This window comes from Callorhinchus milii, unplaced genomic scaffold (genome assembly GCF_018977255.1).
Source record: "Callorhinchus milii isolate IMCB2004 unplaced genomic scaffold, IMCB_Cmil_1.0 Scaffold22, whole genome shotgun sequence".
NCBI lineage: Eukaryota > Metazoa > Chordata > Chondrichthyes > Chimaeriformes > Callorhinchidae > Callorhinchus > Callorhinchus milii.
The window spans coordinates 7,460,627-7,482,752 of NW_024704763.1; the positions used below are offsets into that span (position 1 = coordinate 7,460,627).

General features: G+C 42.8%; 1 protein-coding gene across 1 annotated transcript in view; it reads right to left on the bottom strand.

Moving 5' to 3' along the window:
• LOC103189620 (potassium/sodium hyperpolarization-activated cyclic nucleotide-gated channel 3) overlaps positions 1-22,126 on the bottom strand; it is a 114,970-nt gene that overhangs the window by 91,254 nt on the left and 1,590 nt on the right. The window lies entirely within an intron of this gene.

Sequence of the window (22,126 nt, forward strand, 5' to 3'; positions counted from 1 at the left end):
TGTGAGACAATCGTTTTTTTTACACAATACAAGATAAGCTAACACAGAAGCTTTCACATCAGGAGTCCAAAATACACCTACAAAACACACCGCCATTACACTACATTAGCGAAGAGCTTTGATAGGTCATCCAGACATGAAAGACAGTGTATTGAGTACTAGGACTATTATTAAAATCTTAGCTCAAAGACAAAATTGTTTCGAGAGTGAAGTAGGACTTCTGGAGTCTGACATCTAACAGGATAAGTGTCATGCTTGGGGAAGCTGGATGATTTTCATCCTGCGTAACCTGAGCCTCAATTGCAGTTCTCCCCAATTATTTGAGAGCAACCAAGTGAGCACACAATCCAGGGCTTAAAGTCGGGAGTTGCCACATCACAGCGGCTCGCTGAGTAAACTTGCTGAGCCATCGGAAAGCTCGCGTGAGAGGTTCTAACGGGAAACACGGATATTCCTGGAACCCACCACAAAACGGGTGACTCTCCGCAATAACACGTTCCGAGGAAAATTATGCAAACAAGCTGCTACGTCTATTTATAGTTTTAACAAATTGCACCAATTTGACACAACAAAATCTTTCAACCGCTTAGGTAGACCAGCCAACTCCGAGCGCATTTCTCTGCATTCCCATTATCAAATGAAAGATTTGCAATTAATTAGTCAAATCGCCTCAAAGCAGCCTCTCTGTCGGGTGCAACAAGACCCGACTTTCATTTGAATAATTTCTGAAAAGCAATTGTGAGGGTTTATCCACCGAAAAAAACCTCGGAGGCCAGAGAGAATTGTAGCTTTCCTTCACTTCAAATCACACATTATAGAAACAGGTCATTTGTTCCTGTTGCCTCGCCAATGTGTTCAGTAGCGCTCTCCCTGATTTGAACTCCAGCTATGAGTTTTGTACAGCGGGAATTTTCTCCTGAATCTAAGTGATGTTGTCAGCCTGACTTAGTTGGTAGCACTCTTGTCTCTTGAGTCTTGATGTTTGTGGTTCAAGGACTTTTCCTTGAACCTATCGGTTTTCTATCCCACCCACCCACCCACCCACCCTTCCTTCCTTCCTTCCTTCCTTCCTTCCTTCCTTCCTTCCTACCTACCTATCGGCCGCATTCATAACGGTCGACCACTCTATCCTCCTCCACCGCTTGTCCTCCCACCTCAACCTTCAAGGCTCTGTCCTTGAGTGGTTTAGGTCCTACCTCTCCCACCATCTTCATTTTGTTTCCACTAACGGCTTTTCCTCCAGCCCCCGCACTGTCTCGTGCGGTGTCCCTCAGGGCTCTGTCCTCGGTCCCCTCCTCTTCACCCTCTATATGCTCCCCCTTGGTGACATCATCCACAGATATAGGGTTAACTTCCACATGTATGCGGATGACACCCAACTCTACCTTTCCTCCTCTACATTCAACTCCACGACCCCCGATGTCCTGACAGCTGCCTGTCCGACATCGAGTCCTGGACGAGAGACAACTTTCTTTAGCTCAATGTGCACAAAACTGAGGCCCTCCTTATTGGCTCACGTCAGCGCCTCCGCACCTCTGGCGATGATAGTCAGCATCCAAGGCTGCACTCTCCACCTCTCAAAGCCAGTCAGGAACCTCGGTGTTCTGTTCGACCCTGAGCTGTCCTTTCTTCCTCATATCCCTGCCACAACTGGCACCGCCTTCCATCACTTCCGGAATATCGCCAGACTACGGCACTACCTCACCCCTCACGCTGCTGAAACACTGGTCCACACCTTTATCACCTCAAGGCTGGACTATGGGAACTCTCTCCTCGCCGGCCTTCCCGGCCCTCCCTCCACACTGCAGGTCATTCAGAACTCTGCAGCTCATGTACTGTCCCGCACCAGGCTTCGCGAACACATCACTCCACCCTCACTCGCCTCCACTGCTCCCCATCCCCCAGAGGATCGAATTCAAGATCCTCATCTTCATACAAGGCCATTCACGGCCTCGCTCCCTCCTACCTCTCCGACCTACTATCTCTCTACCTACCTGCCCGTACCCTCCGTTCCTCCGGCTCCGGTCTGCTCCACACCCCCTGCCCCAACCGCCCTACCATCGGTGGCCGGGCCTTCAGCCTCTCAGCCCCGAGGCTCTGGAACTCCATCCCCCAGTGCCTTCGCCACTTCCTCCCTTTCCTCCTTCAAGGCGGGTCTCAAGACCTTTCTCTTCAAACGTGCCTTCACCTCCTCTCTCGACTCTCTACCCCTTCCTCGCACCCTGCCTTCCCTCCCCTCACCCTGACCATTTCCCCCCTGCTCGGGTCCCGACCCAACTGTCCAGCGCCTTGGGACGTTCTCCTGACGTGAAAAGCGCTCTATAAATGCAATCTTGTTGTTGTTGTTGTTTTCATCTGTAGTCCTGTCTGCCTGTTCAGATGGATGCTAAAGATCCCATGGCGCTATTTGAAAACATAAGGGAATTTCTCTCTCTCGGTGTCCTGGCCAACAAGCCCCCAAATAAAATGGACTCTTTTCAATTCTGGAAGACGGACACCTCAAAGAGCTTCACAGCAATTTCTGTGAAGTGAAACGACTGTGTATTTTGGTATTTTGAACCCCAGAGCCAATTTTGTTCACTGTAATGTCCCAAAACTCGCCATGAAGTGAATAATGATAATAATCCTTGTATTTGATATGGCACCTTATCATATCTTCGAGACATCTTGAAGTGCGCTTCATAGAATATACTGTAAAGTGAATTAACAGTAGTTTTTGTGGGCAAAACGCGGCAGCTAATTAAAGCAGTGTCCCCCATAATAATAATAATCCTTGCATTTGATATAGCGCTTTTCACGTCGGGAGGACGTCTTGGATTGAGCAACCAAATTATTTATTTATGGAGTCCTGTAGCTCAGTGGTTAGAGCACTCGCTTTGTAAGTGAGAGACCTGAGATCAATTCCAGGCAGAGGGCGAAACCTTGGGCAAGTTTCCTTACTCCACACACCTAATAATAATCCCTCCAAAACCAAAAACAATAATAAATTGATCATTTTCAATCTACGACTGTTTGTGGGACATTGCTGTGCGCAATTGGCTGCCGCGTTCGCCCACAAATATACAGTCAATTCACTTTACAGTGTGTTCTGTGAAGCGCTTTGGGACGTCCTCCCGACGTGAAAAGCGCTATATCAAATGCAAGGATTATTATTATTTATTTTTTGGAGGGATTATTACCCTTGAAAGCGATTCTGCTAATTGACTAACCACCTGGTTCCTACTTACTGTTAGGTAAACAGAGGCGTGTGGAGTAAGGAAAATTGCATAAGGTTTAGTCCTGCCCAGGCTTGCGAGGCGAGAGGGCAAACCACTACTCTACGTGTCTCCGCACATAGATGGTCTTAAAGTTTTACTATCTTGGAGAGACCTGGGAAACTCTTGAACAGAATCTGAATATGGAAACCAGGATTGCGCAGAAGATTAGTTTGCACATCAATCTCGAGAGTTTTCCAAACTTCTGACCAATTGGAAGTTTTTAAGTGTACGAAAAATCACTGTGTCATTCTCACACTGTCTGCCACCAAATGTGACTCCATCCGCAGGTCATCGGAGCCAGTTTAGATGATTAACTTGTTTGTTTTCTTACTCCGACACCTCGCCAGCATGTGGGTTAAATAGAGCAGATGGTTTGGTGGCGGTTGCGTACACAAATAATCCAACTTGCAACGCTTGGAAACAAGTGCCTAGGATACCACTTGGTGGGTTACTGTTTCAAGTACAACTGCACCCTGTTGTTTAATTAACACTTATCTGGAATGGTTTGTAATCCTCTATTGAAATCTGCAAAGGAAAGCTAAACGTAGGCAGTCTGGAGCTTGAATTGCTTTCATTATCTCGATGTACAACTTGCCAGCGCTGTATTCATTTCCTAGTAATCAGCGGTTGGTATATTGCTCAGGCAGCGAGCTCACTGTGCATTGTCCCACAATTGTTTATCCTTCAGTCTGGGCCCATCACGCATCAATCAGAGAAGTCTCCTGGCCAACAATACCCACACCGAGGACAGCTGTCAACTCAATAAGTGAATAATACCATCCCTGTGAAGCTACAAATAGCTGTATTAGCTCCACTTCACCGGTGGAAGGAAAGGGGGGGCGAGGGAATCTGATGGGTGGCTACAAGCTGTCAGTTTAGTTTGGCTCAGTTGGAAGCTGTCTCGTCTCGAGGTCAGAAGGCTGTCGTTCCAAGCCTCATGTCGTGACTTGAGTTTCCTAACCTAGGCTCACACTGCAATGATTCTCAACCCACCACACTGTGTTAAGTAACTCCCTTGTTCTCCGCTGCCAACAATTCAGTACACCAATGACGGGGAATTGGATAGGTGAAAGGAAAAAAAATTGCAAGGATATGGGGAAAGAACAGGGGAGTGGGACTGATTGGATAGCTCTTCCAAGGCTCAATGAGCCGAAATTCCTCCTTCCTGTGCTGTAGGATTCTATAAATCCCTTTTAATACTTGCTGCTCTTCTTTCATTGATTCCCAGTTAATTGTCTATTTACTCTTGAAGGATTATCCAACAGAATCAAGCACCTTTCCTGGCAACCTCTTCCATCATTGATTACCCGTTGTGTAAAGAAAAACTTCCTGATGTCTGGTCTGAAATTCCCCTTTACAACTCTAAAGCTGTGTCTTCTTTTTCCACTGTCGCGATACATCCTAAAGTACTGAACTGGGTGAAACGCTATAAACGTGGAATCAAGAGGGATGTTTAAAATAGAGACAGCCACACACTGGGATACTGGAGGTACTAAAAGGTTTAGCAGAAGAAAGCAGCATTAGGAAGGGATTAAAACATCTGATGGGACAGGCTGGATGAGCTAAACAGCCTCCTCCTGCTTTACGTTCTCCTTTGTTCCTATGTGACGTTTACTAGTTATGATGTTGGTTAAAAGTTGCCAGGTTGGTGTGGCCAACATCAAAGCTGCGACCAGACAAGACTGTGTTAAATGTCAGACAGCCATGAGTGTTATAGTAACATCTCTTGGTGAGTATGTCTCCCTGTTCCACATACAAAGGTTTTTATATGATGCCTGCTCTGCAAAGCTATCCAAACCCTTACTAAAGAACTTGTGTCAGATTCACATTGTCAGCAGGTTCAGCACTGTGGGTGACTTCCTGCAGAAACTTGGGTAGAAATTCCACCTGGGTCTAGATATATTATTAATATATATGTTTACCCAGCAGGAAGTAGGAACCCAGTTGTTAGTCGATTGGCGGATCGTGTTCCGGGGATAATAATAAAAAATTATTCCATCCCTCACGCCATGACTGTTTGTAGGGCACTGTTGTGCCACTCTTCACCCACAAAATACAGTCACTACACTTTACATTATATTCTGTGAAGCGTTTTGAGACGTCTTGAAGACATGATAAGGCGCTATATCAAATGCAAGGATTATTATTATCATTATTAATAACAATATTAATAATCCTTGTATTTGATAAAGCACCTTTCATGTCGGGAGTACGTGTCAAAGTGCTTCACAGGATATGATGTAAAGTGTAATGACTGTGTCTTTCATAGGCATTAAGAACAAAAATTTACTTTATTTTCTTAGCACGTCAGTGTCTAGAATTTGGCAAATTCTGAAACACAGCCTTGATTTTGTAGCTGTTTCTCTTGTAAGTTCTTTGACGGAACTGCAGAACAACAACAACAAATTACATTTGTACAGCATGTATCACATCGGGAGCACGTCCCAAGGCACTGGACAGTCAGGGATTTCCTTTTGAAAACAGCTTCAAAGGGAATTTTCTCCTCCAGTGCTGGCAACAATAAATGCTAGGGCTTCACCCAAACTGTTACTCGTATCAGACTGTTCTGTGTCGGGCTGCAACTTCAGAAGAAGAACAAGCTGTGGTGAAGTGCCCTTGAGGGCACTTACTTTGAATACCAAAGAATGAGATGGCATAATTGGAGCCAGCCAACCTTCAATGTTACTAATGGAAACTAAGTCCCCAAAAGTCAAGAAAATAAGAATTATTGATCCATTTGAATAAACGGAAGCGTGACCGAATGCGAATGCATGTTAGGCTAATATCATTAGTCATTTCCCTGCAAATCAGGGCAAAATCAATCAGCTAATTCCCATTGAATATAAAGAAAACCTGAAATGCTTAGAAGTGATTAAGATAATTACCACTCCTGTACAATGCAGCTTATTGCCACTGATAACACTGAGGAGATGGTATTCCCAGTGATCCGGCAATGAAAAAAAACTCTCGCATTTGATACAACACCCTTCATATCAGGAGGACATCTTAAGGGGCTTGACATGGTTCACTGTAATGTGAAGTCCTGTAGCTCAGTGGTTAGCGCACTCGCTTTGCAAGTGAGAGACCTGAGTTCGATTCAGGGCAGAGGGTGAAACCTTGGGCAAGTTTCCTTACTCCACACGCCTGACAATAATCCCTCAAATTTTTTTTAATAAATTGGTCATTTTCAATCCACGACTGTTTGTGGTCCACTGCTGTGTGCAATTGGCTGCCATATTTCTCCCACAAATATATAATCAATTCACTTTACAGTCTATTCTGTGAAGCGCTTTGAGACGTCTAGAAGATGTGAAAAGTGCTATATCAGATGCAAGGATTATTATTATTATGTGCAGTGACTGGATATTGGACAGGCAAACATGGCAGCCAACTTGGCACAGCAATGTCCCACAAATACCAGTGGAGTGAGTGACCAATTTTCTTATTGCTGGTCAGGACACCAGGAGAAACTCCCTTCTCTTTCTGAATAGCACCATGGAATATTTTAGTTGTTGATAGCAGTTGCTAACACTCTAGAGGGGATCTTATAGAAACCTATAAGATCATCAAAGGGCATAATAGAGTAGATAGTGGGAGATTGTTTCCCCGGTTGGAGAAACTAAAACCAGGGGTCACAACCTTAAAATTAGAAGCAGCCCTTTTGCACTGAGTTGAGGAAGAACTTCTTCACTCAAAGGACAGTGAATGTATGGAACTCACTACCCCAAAGGGCTGTTGACGCTCAGTCCTTGAACATATTCAAGACTGAGATATATATATTTCTTATTGCAAAAGGTGTTAAGGGATATGGGGATAAGGCAATGTTAGGTTATTAGCTGGAGTTAGATTAGAAGATCAGCCATGATTGAATGGCGGGGTAGGCTCGAAGGGCCGAATGGCCTACTCCTGCTCCTACATGTTATGTTATGTGATGTTAGCACTCTTGCTTTTGGGTTGATTTCAAGGTCATCGTCCTCACCTAGAAATCCCATGAACCGGCTAACAATTCCCCAGATAAAATTAGTCATTCACTTCCTAGCTGTTTACTGTGCACAAATTGGCTGTCGCGTTTGCTAAAACTGAACAGTCACTACATTTTACAGTGAATCCTTTGAAGTGCTTTGAGAGATGCTCCTGACGAAAAGGAGCTCTTTGGAATGCAAGGATTAATATTTCAGTCCCATAATTTTAAATTAACAATGGAAATAGTCTACTACTTTACAAAATGGTATTTTTACATTGATGCTCTCACATTCTGGCATATCATAGGATGCATATTGTGGGTAAGGTTCACAGCTAAGTTCACGGTTTGCAAATATCGACAGAGCACGACTGTTAAAATTTTCTTTCAAATCTTTTTTTAAAAAAAGTTACAATTCCAATGTGTTGCAATTGGCAGAGCCAACACTAGTTTAGAAAGCCATGAACATAAACATATTTTTAAAAAATGTGGTCCCTCAATCCACGACTGTTTGTGGGACACTGCTGTGAGCAGTTGGCTGCCGGCTTTTGCCCACAAAGCACACAATCAATCACTTAGTAATATATTCTGTGAAGCGCTTTGAGACGTCTGAATGATGCGATAAGGCGCTATAATAATAAAAACAATAATAACCCTTGCATTTGATACAGCGCCTTATCACGTCTTCGAGACTTCTCAAAGTGCTTCACAGAATATAATGTAAAGTAAATTGACTGTATATTTTGTTGGCAAATGCAAACACAAGGAATATTATTAAACGATCACGGTGTTTTTACAATCTAAGCCATTCTAACATGAGACTATTGCTATCTGCACCAACGCTCATGTAAGATGAATGGAGCTGTAGTTGTCTATTCAAGTGTTCTGCTGTAAACCTTTGCAGTCTTGCCAGGTTCTTTTATTTGTAATGTATGTGTTTACTATCATAGACACTGGGATCTGTCACGCACCAGTCACCCACAGAAAAAATCTTCTGCTTAAGTATTTAAAATAGGATTTAATTCTGGAAACAAATTCCTAAAATTAGCTATGTTTTTCTTTGAGTATTTAGTATGGTGTTTCCTGTTATAAAGCTGTTGCTAAAAGTAGCTATTTTCCATTGTGTGCTTATATTTTCCGTTGTTAAAACCCCGTCACACTGCTTGAGGAGAAAAAGTGATTCAACCAACTAAAAAATCCTCCCGAGAATTGATCATTAATTTCACGGGTGATGGTTGGAACTGTGCCACCTGAAAATTGGCTGCTGTTTGCCTACAGATACACAGTCACTACACTTGACAGCAAGTGAAGCGTTAATGGGTAGGGTGGTCCCAGCTGGACAAGCAGCGGGAAGCTTGCCAGACAGCGCTTTCGTTGGCAAGTATACGATTTTAGCTGGTCAAACTCCAGCAGTTACCCCAACTCCACTGGCAAACTCTTGCCCAATCTGCGCCTAATACTCTTCGGGATTTGGTGAGCAGGGTGCGTCCCTCTGGGGAGAGAGTGTGCACTCCTTTCCAGTCCAGGAAATTTCCAGGCGTAGACAGCGTGCCTGGAACTCTCGGTCTAGTTTGGATACTCTTAAGCATGAGGATCGGTTTCCACAAACACCCAGTTGACCAAACAAAAAAATGAAGTGCTTTGAGATGTTTCAACGTGAGAGGCTCTGTATCAAACACAAGGATTATTATTTAAACATAAAGAACTACTTTTAATGATTGCCACGTGACACACACTTTTGTGGGCAACTTGTTGAAGGAAAAGGAAATTTCTCGGCATGTAACGGTGCACTTCGAAGAGAGAAGCGCCTTAGCGGAGGTGAAACAGACAGGACAAATTCCTTTTAGTGCTTTTTTTGTTTGTTCAGTCGGGTGTCTGTTTGACACATGCAGAAACCCGTCACCATGATTAAGAGCATCCAAACCAAAAGAATTCCATGCATCCCACCTAGACATGGAAATTCCAGAGATAGATTGTTGGAACGGAATGTGCCCCCTCTCTCCCTGGAGGGATGTATCCTGCTTACTTCATTCCGGAAAGTATTAGGCGCAGGTTGGCAAGAGCCAAGGCTTGGGCACCCCAGAGTGTGCATTGGGGAAACTGCTGGATGGAGTCTAACCAGATTCAACCGCAATAGCTTGCCACTGATAGCAGTGTCTGGCAAGCTTACCCATTGCTGGTCCAGCGAGGGCCACCCTCTCCGTTAGGGCTTTAGCTTGCAGTGACTGGTCTGCCAATGAGCTAGGAGTCCTGTAGCTCAGTGGTTAGAGCACTCGCTTTGCAAGCGAGAGACCTGAATTCAATTCCAGGCAGAGGGCGAAACCTTGGGCAAGTTTCCTTACTCCACACAGAGCCTAATAATAATCCCTCCAAAACCAAAAACAATAATAAATTGGTCATTTTCAATCTACGACTGTTTGTGGGACATTGCTGTGCGCAATTGGCTGCCGCGTTCGCCCACAAATATACAGTCAATTCACTTTACAGTGTGTTCTGTGAAGCGCTTTGGGACGTCCTCCCAACATGAAAAGCACTATATCAAATGCAAGGATTATTATTATTATTATTATTGTGCTGTCATCAGCAGTGCCCTGGAGTACTGCGGACCCGCCTGGCTCAGGAACCAGACTGCTGAGACCGCCACAGAGAGCTGGCTCGATTCCGACATTCAATTGCCAAACATATCACCTTGGAGCCAGTTCAGGTGCAAGGAGATGCCGCTTACCTCCCCCCACCCCCAGGACCTATTAGCACACAGCTGTGAAAAGCTGAATACGTAGCTGAAGGTTAGCAGAAATGAGCCATTCAGGCTCAGTGCAGCACTCTCCCCACACAGATCCGAAGGTTTCAGTTTATGCTGAGCTAGCTGATCTTACCCAGGTAAACCGTTAGTGCTACAATTGTCTCAGTATCCCCTGGGGCCAAGGAGGGGAAAAACAGTCAGCCTAAGGTTGTTTCCTTTGCTGATCATCATGCAGTCGCTCCTTTCTTAAAGTGTGGATTTGCGGACATCTTGTGAAAACAAATTCCAGCTTGGGCTGTGATGCTCCTCGCAATGAAGAATGATAATAATCCTTGCGTTTGATATTGTGCCTTATCACTTCATTGCAACGTCTCCGAGTACTACACATAGTACACTGTAAAGTGGATTGACTGTGTATTTTGTTGGCGAAATGTAGCAGCCAATTGCACATAGCAATGTCCCACAGACAGCCATGGAGTGGATGACCAATTTTATTTGGGGAATTGTTGGCCGAGAGACCAGGAGAGAGAAACTCTCTTCTCTTTTCAAATAGTGCCATGGGATCTTTAACATCCACCTCTAACAGTCAGATGGGAATGTCTTATCCGAAGGATGGCACCTCCAACAATACCCCCAGCGCTGCATTTGAGTGTCAGTTTAGGCAATATGATTCCAAATCCCGATAAGGGGCTGCAACCCACAACTTTCTGACTCAGAGGCGAGAGTTCTACCACTGCACCAGGCTGACACTCACAACAAAATAACCCGCCAACACTCAGCATTCACATTCACACATGAAAAGTCATCATTTAGGTGAGATACCAGTGGAGTCAGTGTTGTCTGGACAGGTGGAGAATATTGGCAACAAGGGAATTATTTACAACAACAACAACAACAACTTGCATTTACATGGCACCCTTCATGCAGGGTAGCAACCCAGAGCGCTTATTTATTGAAAGAGGGGAGGGATTATACAGGCATACGGTATTTTAAATGGGATTGAAAAAGTAAACCTAGAACAATATTTTCAGATTGAATAAGGCAGTGGATCAAGAGGATACAGCTTTAGGGGCACGAATGGCAATTTCAGGACAGACACCAGGAAGTATTTCTCCCCCCCCCCCCGCACACCGAGTGTAATTAGTGACTAGAATGGGGTAGACAGGAAGTGTGGCTAGGGCCTGGAAACTGGGACTCATCTAAAAAAACAGCTGGGATAGATGGGTGTTCTGGAAGGAAGAGATCAGATGGGCTGAAGGATTTCCTTCCTCCGAACCAATCTTGGGAATCTTGTGAACCTTGTGAACTGTGCTACATACAAACCTGGTATTCCTTAGACAGAGGCAGAAAGCAAATCAGTTTAGCTTTTTCCATCTCCGCCTCAAGAACGGCGTTATCTGGCGGAAAGGATGCTATTTGGAATAAAAACTGACCGGATTAAAGTGTGTGAAGTGTGGCTGTGCGACAGCAGCAGAAGTGATGTTTTTCAATTTACAATAGAACTCTTTTGTGACCAGCGCATTGTGGAGTTTAAGCGTGGCTGCATCCTGTAAACTTGGGGAAAATCCAATTAACAAATCAATCATTCACTGCATAACTGTCATGGGGAGATCACTGCGCACAAATCGGCTGCCGAGTTTTGTCTACAAAACACACAGTCACTACACTTTACATATATAGAATAATAATCATTGCATTTGATATAGTGCCTTATCACGTTATTGAGACTTCTCAAAGAATTTCACAGAATGTACTGTAAAGTGGATTGACTGTGCATTTTGTGGGCGAAACAGTGGTGGATTGAGTGAATGGCCGCATTTATTTTTTATATACTGTATATCCTGTGAAGCGATTTGAGAGGTAATCCCGATGTGAAAGGTGCTGAATCAAATGCAAGGATGAGTCCATTATTATTATTCTAACAATCACATTATTTAATGAAAACAGCAGCTCAAACGTGAGCTGCAATGAATATAATGGAGAAATAAGAACTAATAACTTAAAGACATAGGATTAAAAGGGAAAAATTGGACTGTATCAGTATATGGCTAATTTTATTAGCTACAATTCCTGAAAAGCAGAGAACCTTTACTGGGTTATTCACATTTCACCCCAACTGCACAATCGAGGGGAATTCTGAGGGTACATTGATCGCACCAGTGGGTGACCATTACTGACAGATGCTCGCATAATGTTTTTCTCTTGTAAATAATCTGATTTGAGATTAATATCAGATTTATGTTCCAGAAGCGCTCTTGAGAACACCTTTGCAAATTCATCATTTTTATCACAATAAGAATAAAAAATTAATCCTTACATTTGACTTAGCGCCTTTCACGTCAGGAGGACGTCTCAAAGCGCTTCACAGGATATACTGTAACATGGAGTGTGTTCTGTGAGCACCTGGAACCACATAGCAATGTCCCACAGACAGCAAGTGGATGATTGACCTCATCCGAAGGACGGCATCTCCACAAAGTAGCGCACCTCAACACCTCACTGAGTGTCGGTCTAAACTAGGTAAATTCAAAGTCCTGACGTGAGACTTAATTCATAACTGTTTGACTCAGAGGTAAGAGTGCTACCCAGGTTGTCACCTAAGTGCAACTCATCTTTGTTCAGCTCCTACAGATGTCTCAGCCACTGAGGGAAAAATTTACATCACAAAGCATTGTCGCGTCTCTCCTGTAGTGGTACTGAGTGCTGTACAATCAACATGCAATGCAACCAAGCCACGAGTCAAACCATGAGAGAGGAAATATCCCATTAAGCGTGATGTGCCCTTTACACTAGAATTTCCCTTGGAAAATACATATCCCCAAGTGTCAGGTTGAGAGATTTCTTGTGTTCAGTCTCTCTAGTTCAAGATTGCTCATGGACACTCGCAGACTCTTAATGATTTATTACATTAGCCAAGGTCAGGTACAGGAAACCACCGTACAGAGTCATAGACACAGCACAGAAGATCATTCAGCCCATCGAGCCTATACTGGTGACAGCTTCTTCCGCTGTTTGATCTCTTTTACAAACATTACGGAGTCCCATAGAGGGTGTTTAGAGCGCTCTCTTCACAAGTGAGAGGACCCGGATTCAATTCCCGGGGAAGGTGAAAACCTTAGGCAAGTTTGCTTACTCCACATGTCTCTGTTTACCTAGCAGTAAATATGAACCCAGTTGTTAGTCGGATTGGCGGATCACTTTCCAGGAAAAATAATCCCTTTCCATGGGTAATAATCTTATTAATAAAAAATATGCTAATGTGGCCACTTAATCCACAACTGTTTGTGGGACACTGCTGTGCGCAATTGGCTGCCGCATTTTTTCACCCACAAAATATACAGTCAATTCACTTTAGAGTATATTCTGTGTAGCGCTTTGAGACATTTTAATGATTATTATTATATTATTATCATTACTGAGGATTCACGCATCGAAAACTGAAACATATCAGAGAATGAGGAGGTCCATTGAAAGGTTTGGAGACATTAAGGTGGGCTGGACAGAGCCGTTTAATATTTTATCTGCAAAAACGCCCTAAATCAGAGATAGAAACAATTATTGTTTTCCTAACACAAGCAGTACAAGCAGCCACTGTCAGTCAAAGGTGCTTCAGAGGGGAAATCCTCAGGGAATGACTAGCTACAGCTTTAATCTCTGATAGTACATCTAGAAAACTAACTAACTACAGCATTAAATTAACCATCTTGAAGCTGTTCAGTTGAATGGAAATACTTCATTAGCGATTTTATCTCTGGCCTTTTGTTTTCCCACACGACACCCTTTGCCCACACAAAACTCTATTCCTAATAATGATAATAATAATCCTAATAATGCTTGCATTTGATATAGCTTCTTAACACGTCATTAAGACATCTCAAAGCACTTGATAGAATATATTGTAAAGCGGAGTGCGACTGTGGTTTGTGGGCGAAGCGCGGTAGCAGTGTCCCACAAACAATCATGGATTGAGTGACCGAATTATTCATGTAGTCCATTAACTGACCACGTGTAAATGTGTATCGGGCTTGTCATTGAGACGCTGCATTTACATACAAGCTCAGTTGTCAGTGTGCTTGTCATATAACATTTCTCTGAAATAAGAGGAGCGTTCCTGTAAATGACCCTATCAGTATAAGGAATTAATCTATGCACCGAGTAACAGTGATAAGTTGTTTCTTTTACCTCTTTTACTTCAGATGAAAGCAAACATAAAAAACGTCCACCTTGCTTCGGAAATGTGAGCAGGTATAATTCAATTCAATTCGGATTTTGCCAAAGAGGCTGAGGACTGTAAAAGTCATATTCAAACCGTCCGTCGCACTGAACAAAACTGTGCTACACACCGAGTATATTTTGAATCGTAGTTTCCAAAATCAGAGCAGACAAAGGTGAGAGAGAATGGGTCTTTGCCATGATGTTGTGGGGGATTTTTTGGGTGTTGGGTTTCCGCTTGGGTCAGAGTACTCAAACCAAACTGAGAATTCCATGCATCCCACCTGCACATGGAAATTCCAGAGTTAATTTTTTGGAATGGAATGCACACTCTCTCCCTGGATTGTAAATGAACTATGCACAACACATTGTGTATGTGCCTGCAACCCGAAATAGCTACTTGTTTATTAACATTAATAATAATAAATCCTTACATTTGCTGCAGCGCCTTTCACGTCAAGAGGACTCCCCAAAGTGCAGTCACTGTGTTATTATTCCTATTCATCTGCCTTTTCCGAACACCCTTTTATATCTCTTCTTAAGGTATTTTTAAGAGATTGGAAGATATTTATCTAATTTAGTCTTAGAATGTAATATGGATTCTGCCTCAATCGCAGTTCCAGGTACAACATTCCAACAATATCAGAGCAATGGGGATCCCTGTTAATCTTTTTCTCGCTGTTTGAATCCTACATCTGCTATGTTTAATATAACACTGCAATCCTGAGACCAGAATATAATATAATAATAATCCTTGCATTTGATATAATGCCTTATCACATTGTTGAGACGGATAAACACAGACAATTTCAAAGTGATGAAATGGGAATGAGATCATTGGCTGTTTTGATGACAACACGAAATTCAGTGATTCATTTTTAGCAATGATGAACAGAATAGTTCATTTTCAAATGAAAAAAAAGGAATTCATCCTTTACAAAACATCCCTCGTCATTGAGAAAATGAACATATACGATGACCCCCGCAGTTTGTTTTATGGTTGAGCCCAACCATTTATCATATTAATAATTCCTCTCAGAGCACATTAATTATGGAACCGGTGAAGTCAACTCATTAGTCATGAATAAAATATTCATAGTCTTAAAGTTGAGTCTTGTAAAACAATCCCAGTCACATATGCCGTATAACCATGGAAAGTACATTATAAAACTTTGGGGGGTTCTTAAAAGGGGAAAGAGAGTGATGGCATGTCTCTCTACTGCCTTACCTGGATGGACATTCCACATCCCAACAACTCTGCATTTGAATAAAATCCTCCTAAGCTCTCAGTTCGCTTGTGATTATCTTATATCTGTGTCCTGCAGTGATTGACTTCCAAAATTTGTGCCCAGGCATCAGGAATAAAGGGTAGCATGTGGATTACTGCCTCCTGGGTGACTCACAAGGTGATGTGCTTCCAATTTTAGCTGTTTCGTTGTGAGGAGCTGCAGGAGGAAGGACCTAAAGGAACAACAATTGAGACCCAAGTCTCTATCGCCCTATCCAGACCTCTGTGTGTGTGGATGAGCTACAGAGAAGTTATCCTGTCTTCAGATAAGACGTTGAACCGAGGTTTCGTCTGGACTTGTTCTGATGGACGTTAAAGATCTCCTGGAACTATTCGAAAAGAGAATGGTGTTTCTCTCCCGGTGTCCCAGTCAACAATCCCCCAATGTCTGCGGGACATTGCTGTGCGCAAAACTGGCTGCCGCGTTTCACCCACAAATGGAAGTCAATTCACTTTACAGTATATCTTGAGAAGTCTTGATAACATAATAAGAAGATGGTATACCAAATGCAAGGTTTATTGCTATTATTTAGAGACTGAGAAAACTTCCTTCAGTGTGAGTCAACGCACTTAATAAAGAAGGAAAGAATATTGGAAGACAAGGGGGAGGCGGAGAAAGAAGACAGTACCAGTTTTAAAATTCACTAGCTCCGTAGTTAAACCCGTTTCTAATATAGAGAGATTAATTCCAGCAAAAATATTTTACCAGAGGGGCTGACACTGTTCTGCCAACGCTTGGCAATGATTTATAACACTAAATTAAATGAGGGAACTGCAGGCTAACAGCAGAAGTGAACTAATATTCCTATCAACCACACATAATGCTTTCTATTTTAACTGTGCCATGGGGCAGGCGTGTGTAAGAGAATGTTACACATTTCCTTACAGTAAGATAGGGATAGAAAAAAAACAAGAAGATCACAACTTTCTTCATCCATCCCATGAGCAGCCCATCAAGAGCAACACAGGGCAGGTAATAATAATAATAATCCTTGCATTTGATAGGGCGCCTTATTACATCATGGAGATGTCTCAGGTGTTTCGCGGAGTATACTGCAAAGTGAATTGACTGTATATTTTGTGGGCGAAATGCGGCAGCCAATTGATTAGGTCTTTGTTCCAGTGGGGCATTGCATTTGTCTTGGGAGGGGGACAGACAAATAATAATAGCAAACAAACCATTTCATGCCTGCACTGCATTTGGAAAATCCAATCGTATTTCCTTTGCTGCAGTTGTTATCTTGTATTTACACTGACATGCTAGCAGACTGCAATTGGGAAATGAGATCTCCGGTGAGCAATAGGAAATACACTGTAAGTGCTACTTACACTAAAAAACATCAATCTCTCTTTCCACATCAACAAAAAAAATGTCCATTAGACATGTTATCAGTCCCAGTGCATTATTTCTTCAATGCCAAGTAATTCAGTTATCCTCCAATAAATTAAATTAAGGTGCACGTCTTAAGATATCTCACTGTTTGCACATTATAGACTCAAAGAGCAATAGGGACTTAAACATGAAAGCAACGCTTCTTTCCAGTAACCTTACTATTCTGACAAGTGTTGCTTCTCTCAGTCAGCACTGATAACGTTATGGTTTTGGTATATCCATCTGAGCTCCGTAGAATGACCCTTAATGAATACACAATATTCTAACACTGTTCTCACATCAGAGATTGGTTGACGGTACTCAGAATACAAAAGACAGTGGTGAGAGGTAAAAGTCTGTTTTCTGCTAAAGGGAACTCACAGATGTCTCCGAAGCACTGAAGTATGTTCCTCCGTACATAAGAATGCAGCAGGTTTTTGATGCATAAGTAAAGTGGATTTCCCACTGACGACTGGCAAAGCAGATTGCTCTTGTGTACAAGCACAGTGCTGGCCTTGAATAGAAGCACAGTGACATTAACTTGAAATAATAATTATAATAATAACAATCAAATAGTGCTGTGGGATCTTTAGTGTTCACCCGGCCCAGGTAAACAGAAGCTCTACAGTAATAATAAAAAAACCCTTGCATTTGATATAGCACCTGATCACGTCGTTGAAACGTCTCAAAGCGCTTCACAGAATATACTGTAAAGTGAATTGACTATATATTTTGTGGGTGAAACGCAGCAGCCAATTGCGCACAACAGTGTCCTACGAACATTCGAAGAATGAGTGACCAAAGTATTACCTTTTTGAAGGGATCATTAGAACATAGAACAATGCTAGGTGTTTTGTATTCCTGAAGACTGTGTAACTCTTATAGCATAATATGTGTCCAGTTTAGTCAATTAATATTGAAGGCTTTAGCTTGTAGGGTTGAGGACCAGTCTACACCTTGAAGTCTACCCTTACAGACTAGGACAGATCTGGACATTTTCTTTCGGATCCCCTTGTCCAATTATAGCAAACCACAATCGACCATCAGGAACCAAGACTATTCAACATTGCCCTGTAGCTGATTATTCAGTGTTTCAGTGTGGTCCAAGATAATTATTCTACCTGGTCTCTCTCCAGATGAGAAAGACAACAATCCCCCAGATAAAAATTAATCATTTACTTCATGGCTGCGTGTGGGACATCACTGTGTGCAAATTGGCTGCTGCATTCACCCAGAAAACACACAGGGAATACACTTTGCAGTAAATCATGTGAAACATTTTGAGGTGTCTCGATAAAGTGTTGAGGCACTGTATCAATGTAAAAATTAAGGATTATGATGATTATTATTATAAAGCACTTCACCTGCATTAGTCAGTTGACTACTATTGATAAGACCTGGACTTAGCACGTGGGGAATCAGAGGTTTGATCCAATCTAATAATAATAATAATAATAATACTTGTATTTGATATAGTTCTTTATCACATCATTGCAACATCTTGAAGGGCTTCACAGAATATATTGTACAGCCAATTGTGTACAGCAGTTAATATATGACTATATTAAACTCATAATATCTTTCTTTTAATCAACTGTGCAAAGAATAATCAAAAAGACATGTTCTTTTTTAAACAAAGGGCTGCAGCAAAAATACTCATAAACTGCTCTCAACGAGTTATATGTTAAACCAAGGAAAACTATCAAAAGTTATTTTTTAATAAGTAGATGGTTATATGGAAATTCAAGCCTGCAATTCAAATTACTTTGCGGCAGCTCCCGTAATGGAATATAAAAATACAGTCATGTAATATACGTTACCAGTTGCAACGCAATTAGGAACTCATTGTAATATGTGAGTACGTGTTTGTCTTTAATTCAGTTCCAGGATAATGCATTAATGCGGCTCTCGTGGTTACAGATCGCATTGCTTATTTTAATTAAGAGGTTACGTGCGCAAGACGTTTTTACACTGTGCAATTTGTGGGTCCATTCCTTTATAATAATAATAATCCTTGCATTTGACATAGCGCCTTATCACGTCTTCGAGGCGTCTCAAAGCGTTCCATATAAGAACCCGTAAAGGATATTGTATGGTCAGTCCATGTCAAATGATTATCTTGATCATTGAGTCCGACCGGATAATCCACCAGCAACATTAATGGGTTGAGATCACATCCGTACGTGGAGATACTAATCATGTTGCAGAGATTAGCGTGACATGGTTAACTCAGAATATTTGGACTTTGTTTTCAAATAAAATCCTTGTTTTGAAATTATACTGTATTAAATTCCTCCACCGCCCCCACTCCCAACCCCCTCCCATTTCCAACCCTAGCCAGCAGCGTGAAGCGCTTTGAGATGTCCTCCCGCCGTGAAAGGCTCTATGTAAATTGTCTTGTATTGCATTAATACATTGTCGCTGTGATACAACGTAAATCAGATAAATCAGTGTAAATCAGATCAAAATTTTAAACCCAGTGGCACGGTTCAGTACGTTACATAATGAATAGTGCAGATTGGGAATGATTGCAGGAACAGTGTATTTTAGTAGAGGGAAAGGTACTGTCGATAAAAAACACACAATCTGCAATCTGTTCCTACAGCATGGTTACTGCTGGGTGATTACAGCCGTACAGCTTATCCATTCTGGAATGGTACATGTAAACATACTTCCTTTTTTATGCTGGGAGGGCATATTAGGACCAAAACCGACAGCGCGAATGCTCAGGATATTTCAAGCTTAATGATATCCACATGAAAACAAATAGATTATCAAACAGTTACAACGTGTTTATGAGGTGTCGGACTGGTTTGCTTGGCAGCCGCTCTCACCTCTAAGTCAGAAAGTTGTCAGTTCAAGCCCCACGTTGGGATTTTGAGCTCATGGACCAGACTGGCAATCCAGTATAGTGCTCGGGGATGCTACATTTATCATGCATCCCATACTGCGAATGAGACGTTAAACCAAAATCCTGTCTGCCTGTGCAGGTAGGGATTAAAGATTCTTTGAGAAGAGAAGGGAGATTCACTCAATGTTCTGGCTAGCAATCTACTGCTTTCATAGATATAATTTTCCTCCAGATAAAATTAGTCATTCACTTTATGGCTGTTTGTGCAACATAGCTGTGCACAAATTGGCTGCTGCGTGCTGTGTTTCACTATGTCACTACATTCAGTCCACGACTGTTTTTGGGGACACTTCTGTGCACATTTGGCTGCCAAGTATCACCCACAAAATAGACAGTCAATTCACTTTACAGTATATTATTTGAAGCGCTTTGAGACGTCTCGGAGACATGATTAGGCACTATATCAAATGCAACAATTATTATTATGAGGGTGGGAGCACAGGGAGAGGGTTAATCAACAAGTGATTTCCAGGAAATGTCACTATCAGAGCCGAGTATTATAAAATAATAGAGAGAAGCAGGTGGAGAGATTGCTGAACGACCTATCAACTATCAAATTGCTTTTCCTGAAGTTCTAATATCTCTAGAAACTAAACTCTACGCAGACGCAAGGCTTTTGTGTTCATCGAAATGGTATTCTGATTTCCGACTCTAGGTATTTATTTATACATTGACTGGAACTGACAATGCCATTGCAGACTGACAACATCAAGCAAGTAAGTGGGTTTATTCCCTGGTTCCAGGCAGGTCTCTTTGTTAAAGGCTTCTTAGTCTATCGCTTGACTTAGAAGGATCTGGTGATGTTTGAATGGAAGTAACGGCGGCTGTGTGGCAAAGAGACTATAGTATGGTGTAAAATGTGACTACAGCATACATCTCACTCCCACCCCCCTCCACACACACACACACACACACACCAGCCTGTTAGACAGTTCTGAACAGCTCAGGTATAGCAGTTACAGTCCCAACAAGTCAGTCACTTTCAGCACTCTGGATAGCAGTCACACAACACAACACAATGCAACACAACACAACACAACTCGCTCTCAAAGGCAGACACAAGCCCAAGTACAGCAGATTCCCCCCCACACAAAAAAACACACATTCAAAACACATGCACACACATCAACAGCACCCAAAATCCTCACAGTCTAACGTTGAGTTACTGCATTTTGACACGTTGGAGATTATTGACATGTTCTGGGAGGGGGGAGGGTGGGGGGGGGGGGGGGGGTTTGGTTTGGGATAAGGAAGAAACCTTATCCAACTCAATCTCTTAACCAGAGAAACCAGCAATGAAATCAGTGAATGGGAGGAAGAAAGAGAGAGAGAGTGTGTGTGTGGAGTGTTATGTACTGTAGAAACTCATTAAAGTAGTGGTTTATTCACCAAACCTGCAATCAAATCTGTGCTGTTCTCTGCTGGTCAATGGGTGGGGGGGGGGGAAGCCACGTTAAATCAATGTTATTGATCACATAACTCTTTGCCTTATTGTAAGGGAATTGTAAAATTAAAAAGAAAAGTAATCTGATTAACGTGTACAAGTGTGGAGAGAGAGAGAGAGAGAGAGAGGGGGGGGGAGAAAGGCAATCCAGATTTATCTTCCCACTTCTCTTGCCAAAGAATAAAGTAATATTTGCTGAAACAAAAGTAATATTTGCTTTTATATATTTTTATATATTTCGCGAGTGTTTCCTGGATTTCAAAGTTTATACAGTAACAGTCGCTTAGGGAAGTGCAATAGTATAATGACGATGTTGAGAGCCTATTACAAAGTAGGTTTGTTTATCACTTGTGGTCTAAGAGAAGGGGATGAGATTAAGATCTTCTGCCACAGAGTCAATTCCCTCCATCACCCCCCCCACACACAAACACACCCCCACACCCCCACACACACCCCACCACACACACACACACACACACACCCCACACACCTCCTTCCCCCCTCCCCAACAACAGTAGATGTACAAACTCTGATGCCGGATTAGATCAAACTGGGGTGAGGAAGAGAGTGAGAGGGTGAGGGGAGGGGGTGGGGGGCAAGGGAGAGAGTAGAGAGAGGGGGGCAAGGGGGAGAGTGGAGAGAGGAGAAGGGGGAGAGTGGAGAGAGGAGAAGGGGGAGAGTGGAGAGAGGAGAAGGGGGAGAGTGGAGAGGAGGGGGGGGGTGTAGAGGAGGGGGAGAGTGTAGAGGAGGGGGAGAGTGTAGAGGAGGGGGGGGAGTGTAGAGGAGGGGGGAGTGTAGAGGGGAGGGGATGTATAGGAGGAGGGGGGGTGTATAGGGGAGGGGTGGGGGTGAGAGAGCAGTCGGTGGGGAGGGGGTGGGGGTGAGAGAGCAGTCGGTGGGGAGGGGGTGTAGAGGGGAGGGGGTGTAGAGGAAGGGGG